This window comes from Hordeum vulgare, chromosome 6H (genome assembly GCF_904849725.1).
Source record: "Hordeum vulgare subsp. vulgare chromosome 6H, MorexV3_pseudomolecules_assembly, whole genome shotgun sequence".
NCBI classification, from domain to species: domain Eukaryota; kingdom Viridiplantae; phylum Streptophyta; class Magnoliopsida; order Poales; family Poaceae; genus Hordeum; species Hordeum vulgare.
The window spans coordinates 94,850,847-94,862,459 of NC_058523.1; the positions used below are offsets into that span (position 1 = coordinate 94,850,847).

The 11,613-nt window shown below is 45.8% G+C and overlaps 1 pseudogene; it reads left to right on the plus strand.

Moving 5' to 3' along the window:
* The first annotated feature begins 5,456 nt into the window (after positions 1-5,456).
* Positions 5,457-7,849, plus strand: LOC123405150 (annotated as a pseudogene).
* Positions 7,850-11,613: the final 3,764 nt, after the last annotated feature.

Consider the following 11,613-nt stretch of genomic DNA (forward strand, 5'->3'; position numbering starts at 1 on the left):
ACAAAACGGACAATCTCTTTCGAAGTATCAGGGTTTCATACGGAAACTCGTCTGTTACAAAGGGATTTCATTTTTTTGAACTTATTTGAACTCCATAGTTTTTTTGTGTTCAAAATGCACCATTCAAAGCCACATCATCAATTTACAACCCTTTCTAACTTCATTTGTTATTTTTCATGCATTTACTGATTACTTTGAGCTATAAGACCATGAAATTGAAAAACATTTGAAATAAACTCTGAAAAGATTCTAAGTTGGCATGGTATCATCATTTCATCCACATAACATATGCAAGAAAGTTGAGAGGGTTACGGCAAAAACTAGATGCACTTCGTGTACAAAACGGACAATCTCTTTCGAAGTATCAGGGTTTTCATACGGAAACTCGTCCGTTACAAAGGGATTTCATTTTTTTGAACTTATTTGAACTCCATAGTTTTTTGCTCAAAATGCACCATTGAAAGCCACATCATCAATTTACAACCCTTTCTGACTTCATTTGTTATTTTTCATGCATTTAGTGATTATTTTGAGCTATAAGACCATGAAATTGAAAAGCATTTGAAATTAACTCTGAAAAGGTTCCAAGTTGGCATGGTATCATCATTTCATCCACATAACATGTGCAAGAAAGTTGAGAGGGTTACGGAAAAAACTGGATGCACTTCGTATACAAAACGGACAATCTCTTTGGAAGTATCACGGTTTCATACGGAAACTCGTGTGTTACAAAGGGATTTCATTTTTTTGAACTTATTTGAACTCCATAGTTTTTCTGTGTTCAAAATGCACCATTCAAAGCCACATCATCAATTCACAACCCATTTCTGACTTCATTTGTTATTTTTCATGCATTTACTGATTATTTTGAGCTATAAGACCATGAAATTGAAAAGCATTTGAAATGAACTCTCAAAAGGTTCCAAGTTGGCATGGTATCATCATTTCACCCACATAGCATGTGCAAGAAAGTTGAGAGGGTTACGGCAAAAACTAGATGCACTTCGTGTACAAAACGGACAATCTCTTTTGAATCAGGGTTTCATACGGAAACTCGTATGTTACAAAGGGATTTCATTTTTTTGAACTTATTTGAACTCCATAGTTTTTTTGTTCAAAATGCACCATTCAAAGCCACATCATCAATTTACAACCCTTTCTGACTTCATTTGTTATTTTTCATGCATTTACTGATTATTTTGAGCTATAAGACCATGAAATTGAAAAACATTTGAAATGAACTCTCAAAAGGTTCCAAGTTGGCATGGTATCATCATTTCATCCACATAACATGTGCAATAAAGTTGAGAGGGTTACGGCAAAAACTGGATGCACTTCGTGTACAAAACGGACAATCTCTTTGGAAGTATGAGGGTTTCATACGGAAACTCGAATGTTACAAAGGGATTTCATTTTTTTGAACTTATTTGAACTCCATAGTTTTTGTGTGTTCAAAATGCACCATTCAAAGCCACATCATCAGTTCACAACCCATTTCTGACTTCATTTGTTATTTTTCATGCATTTACTGATTATTTTGAGCTATAAGACCATGAAATTGAAAAGCATTTGAAATGAACTCTCAAAAGGTTCCAAGTTGGCATGGTATCATCATTTCACCCACATAGCATGTGCGATAAAGTTGAGAGGGTTACGGCAAAAACTGGATGCACTTCGTGTACAAAACGGATAATCTCTTTCGAAATCAGGGTTTCATACGGAAACTCGTATGTTACAAAGGGATTTCATTTTTTTGAACTTATTTGAACTCCATAGTTTTTCTGTGTTCAAAATGCACCATTCAAAGCCACATCATCAATTTACAACCCTTTCTGACTTCATTTGTTATTTTTCATGCATTTACTGATTATTTTGAGCTATAAGACCATGAAATTGAAAAACATTTGAAATGAACTCTGAAAAGGTTCCAAATTGGCAGTGGTGACAATTTTAACACAACACATGATATCCATTACATCTAGGGCACAACATTACATTTGTTCAAGTTCACAACAGTGCACAAATGATAGAATTACATCTAGGGCACAACACACTAGCAGAAGCATAACACACACACTGCCACTTAATTGGTTTGCTTAGATCAAATAGAAACTAAACTAGCCATAATGATGATGCCAAGAACAAAGAGAAAACCCATTGTTTCCATGAGCTCATTTCCTTTTCTGCACCTTCAATTGCATTTTCTTGTTTTCATTGTTCAGATCCATAACCTTCTTCTCCATCCTACTAGCTTTGATCCAACTACGTTCAAGGCCACCATGGAGCTCCTCAAAAGCTTGCCCCACTAGCTCAGTGGGAGGGGGGTCAATCCAAACAACCCAATCACACTCATCAGGAAGCTGTTAAATCAGAGTTCACATAATTAGGTGAAATTCATAACTTTGCAATGACTCGATGGAAACAGAGTACCAAATGATGTTTTGAGGAATTACATCGAGTGGACAACCCAAAAACCTTCTTCCCGTGCTTGCTCCACCCCAAGAAACATGGCGAGCAGGAATTAGCCCATGCCCCGGGCAACAGTGTTTCGAGCGCTCCTCAAGGCCGTAGAAACTTGGATTGGGAATGAAAAATTCAGATTGGAACTACACAATCCCGCAGCCATCCACCTACGAGTCAGAAAGGCACATATTACGGCCCATCCCGCGAAACCCTACATGAGAAATCTCCAAATCCAATGTCAATCGAAAATCCAAATCGACTTACCTCACTGTCTGCGGAGGAGCTTGCACACGACATTGCGGACGTACACATGGACGTGCCCCAGCGGTGAAAACGGGGACGGGGCGTGACGGACCGCTAAATCTAGACAAATCTTAGGAAAAATGGACCTCCGAGGTCGAGCTTCGAGAGAAGAAAGTTTAACTAGTGTGGCTCGGGCATTTCATCGAACACCTCATGTGCATAGGAGGTAAGCTAGAGCACCCAAATGACCTCCCCTCGCCGGCCAGAAAAAAACAGAGTGCTCTGCCGCGGCGACGGGTATATATAGGCAAATTATTTGTCCCGGTTCGTGGCATAAACCGGGGCTAAAGCCCCCCTTCTAAACCGGTTCAAGGCATGAACCGGTACCAATGGATGTGGGCGAGGAGCGCGGTCCATTGGTCCCGGTTCGTGCCTTGAACCGGGACAAATGGGTCCACACAAACCGGGACCAATGCCCAAGAGGCCCCGGCCGGCTCCCTGGGCTCATGAACCGGGACTAATGCCCCCATGGGTCCCGGTTCGTGAAGAACCGGGACTAATGGGCTGGCCATGCCCGAATCAAAGCCCTATTTTCTACTAGTGAAAGACTGGACAGAGTATTTTTTTTCTTTCACATTATCGATATTTCATTTTGTACATTATTGCTGAAATATGTTCCTATCATATTCCTTGTATACTTACATCTAATATTTTGTCCGTTTTTTCAGCTAAGAAAAGAAGAGAGCGAGTCTCTGATATAATTACTAGGTCAGATAAATATAGGTCAGAAGGGGTATTACAGGCTATGATAAAACAAGTAAGGGTAGCGATGGAATAAAATCTATATATTTGAAGAAGAGACTCTGGGAAGATGAAAGGAATAAGCTTGGAAATGCTGCCTCTTCTGCACACCAGGTCCAGTATTTCCCCGTGTCATCTTAGTTATGTGTTAAAATTTCATATGGTGATTGCTGGCTTGTTTATTACCACATGGCATCTCAGTTTTGTGGTAAATGTCAGATTTGTGATTGCTGGCTTGTTTATAAGTAATTTGTGAACCTCGTAGCTTCCCCTCAGATTTGTGATTGTTGGATTTCTTCTTGCTGTGAAGATCTCCGGATTCTCAAGGAGCTTCATCAACGGTTATTCCTTCTTCTTTATCTCCTGGACGGATGTGGTCTTGTGGACCCATTCGATGACTTTCCGTCTGCAACCAACAACGTCAGGCTGGTTCAGGTTGTAGCGGCGGCGGCGCGCTGTTGACACGGTTTGGAGGTTGAAGACGAAGGGCATCTCAAAGATTTCATTGTAATTTTCGTTTTTGTTGAGGTGCTTTGTACCATTCCATATTTCTTTGAATGCCAGATCCTTTTTGCAAAAAAAAAGGAAAAAAAGAAAAACAAACTTGTGCACGCCCAGAATACCCAGAAAGACGTGGAGAAAGTAAGGATCAAATTCCCGGCTGGAGTGGGTTGCCCTGCGATTTCCGGTACATGTACACGCCCGGTGCAGTTCTTCTCTGATTCTCTCCGATAAGCAGATCTAGGGAGAGGGAGGGATACTTTCTCCGAGGTTAATCGGAGGCGACGGATGGGCTGCCGCCGGTCGGGCGCTGACGCAGCCGAGACCCCTCGTCGCGCCTCGGCCATGCTCTCATCCAAAGACGCCGCGTGGCGCCGCATCGTCGTCGTATGCAACGGAGGTTTCCGCCGCCTCCTGTGAGGTTTCCGAAGAGGCAGGGAAACGAAAAGCAGTTCTTGCTCGAGCCGCAGACGGAAATCGATTCCTGTCAGCCTACTCTGCATCCCTGAGGCTTGTTCGAGTCTCTCTCGTCCTCGAATCGATCAGTTATATATATATATATATATATATATATATATATATATATATAGCAAAAGGATCCGTGCGTTGCAACAGAAAAAAAATATCACACGTTTTTAATCTTTTTACAATTATTTTGATTATTAAAATAATAAGCTAAGTAACTAATGTAGTCAGTCCTATCCTATTTTGTTGAGAAATCAACCCGTCCATTGTTAATTTCACTATGATGAGAAATTGAGCGGGACAAGCAAAGCAAAACAAAGAGGCTACGTGAATTGATCAATGGACTGTTATCTTATTTCACTCATGGGGTAGAGAATGTGAGATCAGATGACAAACTGAAGGTGGTGTTCCATTCTCTCTCTTCACAACAATGCAATTTTACATTCAATACATTAATTCATCAGCAAACAAATTCCCACAAAACAAAATTTCTTACCGGTGCTTGGCATACGGTTGGAGGCATGGAGAGGGGATCTCACCAGATGATGAGTTCCTGTCGGAGGAGGGGATACCAAGAGGGGAGCAAGGGTTAGAACGCCTCTATCTGGCCATAAGGAGTCGCCATTGCCGCGCCATAACCTCGGAGTTCCCCGTGTGAGCCATGAAGGCCCGTCTTCACCTGCAAGTACTTCGCTCCATCGCGCCTTATCCGCGCCGCCGCCGTTATGCATCGAGCAGACGCATCATCCCAAGTCGTTGTAGCTGTCGCGTTGATTTGATCCAGAAGCTGTGCTCGAGCGCCGAAACGAGGGCAGCAAGCGGATATAGGTACGACCGCGGAAGCGGATGGGTTGAGATCGATAACAGTGGTGGTTGAGGTCGGCCGCGGGCGGAGAGTGGTGTGACAGCGGCCTGGGCACGAGCGCCGCAACGGGGGCAGTGCCGCAGCGCTTGTTCCGACGAACCCACCAGCGCCGCGGCTCATGGGGCGCCGCGGGTCCGCGAGCGGGTGGCTCGTCCACCTGGCCGCTCTTCTCGCCGTCTCTCTAGTCTCGCCGTGTGCGGCCGCTGAGGTGAAGACCAGCCCGACAGAGTGAAGACTAAGCCTCCCCCTGCCCAGCGGCGTCACCGGTGCCGAGAGCCTAGCCTTCGACGCGCGCGGCCAGGGCCCCTACACCGGCGTCTCCGACGGCCGCGTCCTCAAGTGGGGCGGCGGCGTCATCGGCTGGACGACCTTCGCCCACCACGCCAACTACAGGAAGTTCCCCATGCGCACCGTGCCCGTGGCGCCGTCGCATGACACGGAGGGCCTGTGCGGGCGGCCGCTGGGGCTCGCGTTCCACCGCAAGTCCGGCGACCTCTACATCGCCGACGCATACAAGGGGCTCATGAGGGTTGGCCCCGACGGTGGCGAGGCCGAGGTGCTCGCCACCAGTGCCGACGGCGTCCCGTTCAACTTCGTCAATGGCATTGACATCGATCAGGCCACCGGCGATGTTTACTTCACCGACAGCAGCGTGACGTATCCACGAAGGTACGTACAATACAATGAGGACTGGTGTACTCGTATGTGCAATGTACATGCTTTAATTCATCATCATAGAACTAATTAAGACTACTGACCCATATGCAGGTTTAATACGGAGATCATGATGAACGCGGACGCGACGGGGAGGCTGCTAAAGTACGACGCGGGGACGAAGCAGGTGACGGTGTTCAGGGACGGATTGCCGTACCCCAACGGCGTTGCGGTGAGCCACAACAGGACGTACGTCGTTGTCGCCCACACCGTGCCATGCCAGGCGCACAGGTACTACCTCGAGGGACCAAACGCTGGCCGCTACGAGCTGCTCGCAGACCTGCCGGGCTATCCACACAATGTGCGGCGGGACGAGAAGCGCGGCTACTGGGTGGCGCTGAACCAGGAGAATGGGCGCCCGGGCGCAACAACAGCACCCGTGACGCACTTGGTCGGTGTCCGGCTCGACGGCAGTGGTGTGGAGGTTGAGGAACTGACGGCGGCCAAGGGCGTCACGCTCAGCGAGGTGAACGAGAGGAAAGGACAGCTCTGGCTCGGCTCCGTCGAGCTCGATTATATCGGCCTAGTTGCCTGGCGACGAATCGTTTTTTCCTTTTGTGTTGCAGATAAATGATGGAGCGCAGGTTGAATAACAAAAATTACAGGTTTTTTTTAATAAAAATGTTGTTGTGGGTTTTCCGACGAAAGCAATAGCCGCTTTATTATTAGGTATAGATATATACTAGCAAAATAACCCGTGCGTTGCCACGGAAGAAAAAAACATAATCTCCAATGATGATGACCACATTATGTTCACATATCATCACTTGATTTAGAAATTTTATGTACAAATGCAAGAAAATGTTTTTTCTTTTAAATTTATTCACAAGTTGAAGCAACCTTTACATTTCCAAAAAATATATATCATGGCTGTCAAAACTCTTGGTAACTCAAAGAATTTATTCTGAATTTCAAGATTTTTTTTCGAAAACATACAATAATAATCCGATCCATCCAACAGTTAATTCTTTAAAATTTACACAGGTATATTGTCACAAAGACTTAGAAGCATTAATGTTTATCTACATACATTAGATCTTTCGCGAACAATTTTACAAATATGGGAACAATCTTAAAATTGAGAACATTTACTAAAAATCATGAATATTTTTTATATTTCGAACGCGTTTAAATATTTTCTTTTGAATTGGCGACCAATTCAAAAAAAACGAACATAATTTTTGATGTTGGAGGATTTTATTTTAAATTCACAAACATTTTTTGAAACGCATGAAGTTTTTCTGAATAAACAAACATTTTTATAAATCGGAAATATATTTATTAAATTCATGGACATTGTTTTGGAGTTTGCAAAAAAAATATAAAAATCCGGCGCTTTTTTGAATCCTATTTTTAATTCAAAATAAAAATTCATCAGCATTTGAATTCAAAGTTCCTATTTCTTAATATGCAAAAGTTTTTGTAATTCTAAATTATTTAAATTATAAATAAACAAAAATGGAACGGAAAATTTTAAATAAAAAAAGAAACTATCAAACATGCATTAGCTATTTTTAAAATTTTAGGACATTTTTTAAATGCATTAACATATTTTGAATTAGAAAGCATTTTGTTAAATGCCTTTAATAATTTTAAATACATGGAATTGTATTTGAGAACATGGACTTTTCTTATTGTACAATTTTTTTTCTAAAATTGCAAACATTTTATTGTATATGCGAGCATTTTTTACAAAACTCCAAGCATTTTTTGAAGTCACAAATTTTTTAATTTTTTAAATATGTTGATTTATAATTTTTAGTTTATTGAAATTTTAAGGATTATTTGAAGTTCTAAATTATTTAAAATAAAAAAATAAAATGAAACTGAAAATAAATAAATAAACGGAACTAAAAGTAGGAGCCTGTGCATGGGCCGGCCCATATGGTGTGCTGGATATTCTTCCAGCATGCAGAGCGTAATATAGGAGGTTTTTACATGGGCCGGCCCAGTCCAAGATTTTTTGCTTTGTGAAATGTTTTTTATTACTTACCGGTGGCATGGTGGGTAATTTATGCAAACTTTAGGGATAATTTTCAAGACGGACGACCAGAAAACCGTATTTGCTTTATATATATATGCCCGAGCGGTCACCACTCACCACCGAATCCATAAGATTTAGGGAAACGCTTTGCGCCGGCGCACGCGTTTCGGCCGGTCAATGCCCCAACATAGGATACATGTATATATAACCGTCCGATCCAGAAAAAAAAGAAAAAATATCTCTTCCTCGCTCTCACCGCCTCCCGCTAGCTTGCTCGTGGGCGTGCTCGCCAGTACGTTCGTCGGAGCCGCTCGTCGGCGTGCAAGCCAACATGCTCGTCGAAACCGCTCTCTGGAGCTACTCGTCGGCGCGCTTGTCAGAGCCGCTCGCCGGAGCTGCTCGTTGGCTTGCTCGCCGGAGCTGCTCGTCGGCTTGTTCGCCGGAGCCGCTCGTCGGCGCGCTCGCCAGCGTGCTCGTCGGAGCCGCTTGTCGGTACCTGTGTTGTTGTCTAAGCTCGTTGCTTGTAGGAGAGGATGCGGCGGTCAAATCTTTTTTCCCTGGTCGTTGCTCGTTGAAGCTTTTTACACATACGGTTGAAGCTTTTTCTAGAACGGTTGCAACTTTTCTGATGGTGCAGTGTATGGTTGTAGCTTTCTCTTCCAATGGTTGGAACTTTTTTCCTCTACGGTCGAAGCTTTTCTGTAAAGGGTTGCAACTATTATCTTTTAGCAGCACTCGATTAATGCGCTCTCTATTGTTTCAGTTGCAGCTTTTTCCATCAACGGTTGAAGCATTTTAGGTCAACGGTTGCAACATTCCGCCGTGGCAATGACCGTTTGTAGCTTTTTATATGTATGGTTGCAGCTTTATTCATCAACGGTTGTAGTATTTTATGTCAACGGTTGCAACATCGCGGGTCGGGATCTGCGGGGGCGCATCTCGCGGGCGAACTGGTCGGACATGGTCGTGGACATGAAGCTTTTTCAACCAACAGTCGAAGCTTTTTCAATGGTTGAAGTTTTTTCTCATGGATTAAAGCTTTTCATTCCATGCTCTCGAAGCTTTTTCAATGGCCAGGAGAAAAGCTGGAGGAGGAAGAAGAGCGGTTGGTGGATGGATAAGGCACTGGATATGTGGCTAGGAAAGAGTCTGCTGCAATGGGCTGGATGGGTGAACGAGGACCACTAGATTAAAAGTAAATCCCACGTCCCGGCGCGCCGGGTATAAACAATTCCCTAAGATTTAGGTAAATGCTTCGGAAGGGCGCGCCGGTCGTCTCCACACACGCACGCGCTATCCCCTCCTCAGACAGCCACGTGGCACATGTTATGGTCATGCAACATTTTTTTCTGAAATTTGCTACATTCGTTCACTAAAAAGTTGCATACACGTTTGGTTGCAACCTCAGTTCGTCGGATTTTTTGCTACAGCCGGTATTGTTTTACAACAACCGTGTTAATTTTTACTACAATCGGCATCATTTTTTGCTGCAACCGTTCACTTAAAAAATTGTATACACGTTTACGACGATATATGTCATAACCGACGTTTGACTTTTGCTATCACGCACCATCAGTTTTGTTTTTTGCTACGATCACGTAGATATTTTTTTTGCTACAAATTTTGTTTTTTATTACAACGTTAAAATAATTGCTGCATTAAGAAAAAATGTTACATAAAGATCTAACGATGCGAACCCGCGGATTGATGAATCGTGCGCCCGCGCGCGGCCGGCCGCGCCGGCGCAATGCACTGTCCTAAGATTTGTGAGTGGAGAGGCCAGCCACTCCGCCGACCGCCCCACTACCGCTGGCTATTTTGCTCTGTCCTCTTGGCTAATCCGCATAATGGCGGTGAGTGAGTTTCTTGTTGTTCCATCCCTCTAGATCAGTTTCCTTTCGACGGTAATACTTCAAGTACTCCCTCCTTACCCGGTTTATAAAGCTCATATCTGAAATCTTACCAACCAAGAGAAATGTCTATTGGGTGAGATGAATTGATCTGGTTTAGAAAGTGCCCAATAAGCATTCTCCTTTTTCTTCACGAAAACTGTGCGGGTCGTAGTATTTACTCTCATCCGTTCGACTCCGGAGCAATAACTCCAGTGCCCGCGTGCACTATGCTGCGCGCTAAGAGCATCTCCAACACGCGCACAAAAAGGCGCGCGCGCTAAAAAACGGCAGTTTACCGCGCGCGGGACTGAAATGCACGCTCCAGCGACGACGGAAAAACCGCGCGCGCGGGAACCGCTAGCGCGCGCGAAAAGGCGGCAGCCCGCGCACGCCATAAAAAGCAGCGCGCTGCCCTGCCTCTCGCGCCGCGTTCTCTCTTCTTTCTTCCTTTGCCGCTCGCGCCGCCGCCGCGTTCTCCCTGCCTCTCGCGCCGCGCTCTCTCTCCCTTCTCGCGCCGCCGCCGCCGCCGACGAGCCACCATGCCGCCGCCGCCGGTCTGCGTCGGGCTACCGCGGCGTTCGCCAGCGCCCCAACGGCGGGTTCTACGCCGAGATACGCTCCGGCGATCTCCGGCTGAGCCTCGGCACGTACGACACGGCGCACGAGGCCGCCCGCACGTTCGACGCGGCGGCGTGGCGCCTAGGCAGGCCGCGACTGCAGATGAACTTCCCCGACGTCCGCACGCTCCAGCAGGCATTAGACCTGGCCCCGCCGCCTCGTCTAAACTCCGCACAAGACCGTGCGGAGCACACTGCGCTGCAGCGCCGCCTCCTCGTCGCCCAGGAGGACGAGCGGGTCATGGCGGAGTGGCGCCGGCGCCACCCGAAAGACGTCGCCTACGAGCAGGAGTACTGGGAACTGCGCCGCGAGGAGTGGTTGGATAGACGTCGTCGGAAGGCTTTGGCGTGTGCGCAGGCCGACCTCGTCAATGCAGGCGGGAGTTCCTTCTTCACTGAAGAAGATGAACGATGGTTTGACGTTTGGCTGTCAACCTCCGACGACACCGACGACGATGGTGGTGCAGATGACTGGAGCGACTAGGATTAGTATTTTTCTTATCGAACTATCTAGCACCGAACTATCTATCTATGTTTTCGAACTACCTATCTAGTTGCTATCTATGTAAAATAACTTTGTATCTTTTTTTTAAATGCAATCTAATTATTAAAAATTTTTGTGCGCGCTGCATTTTTGGACACTGCTGGAGCGGCGCCCGCTGCATTATAACGCGGCTGTTGAAGCCAGCGCTGCGCGACGCGTAAAACCAGGCGACCAGCGCGGCAAACTCGTTTTTTAGGCTTGGAGATGCTCTAACGGCTGCATGCGCGCGCTCTCCTCTGAACTTATTTGCATGCGCGCTTACTCCCGCCTAACCTCAAAACTAAACCGGCCTGTGTGCGCGCGCTCTCTTCCACCTCTCCCTCTCATCTGCATGCATGGCGCATGCGTAGGCGCACGCTCTCTCCACCTCTCTCTTTCATCTGGACGCATGGCGCATGCATAGACCAGTTTTCGTTTTCCTGGCTTGCATGCATGCACAGCGCCATTAGCTCATTTTTTGGTTTTTCAGCGTTGGCGCCGAACTCGAACACTGCCTCTCCCGCCATAGCAAATCGTACATGCAC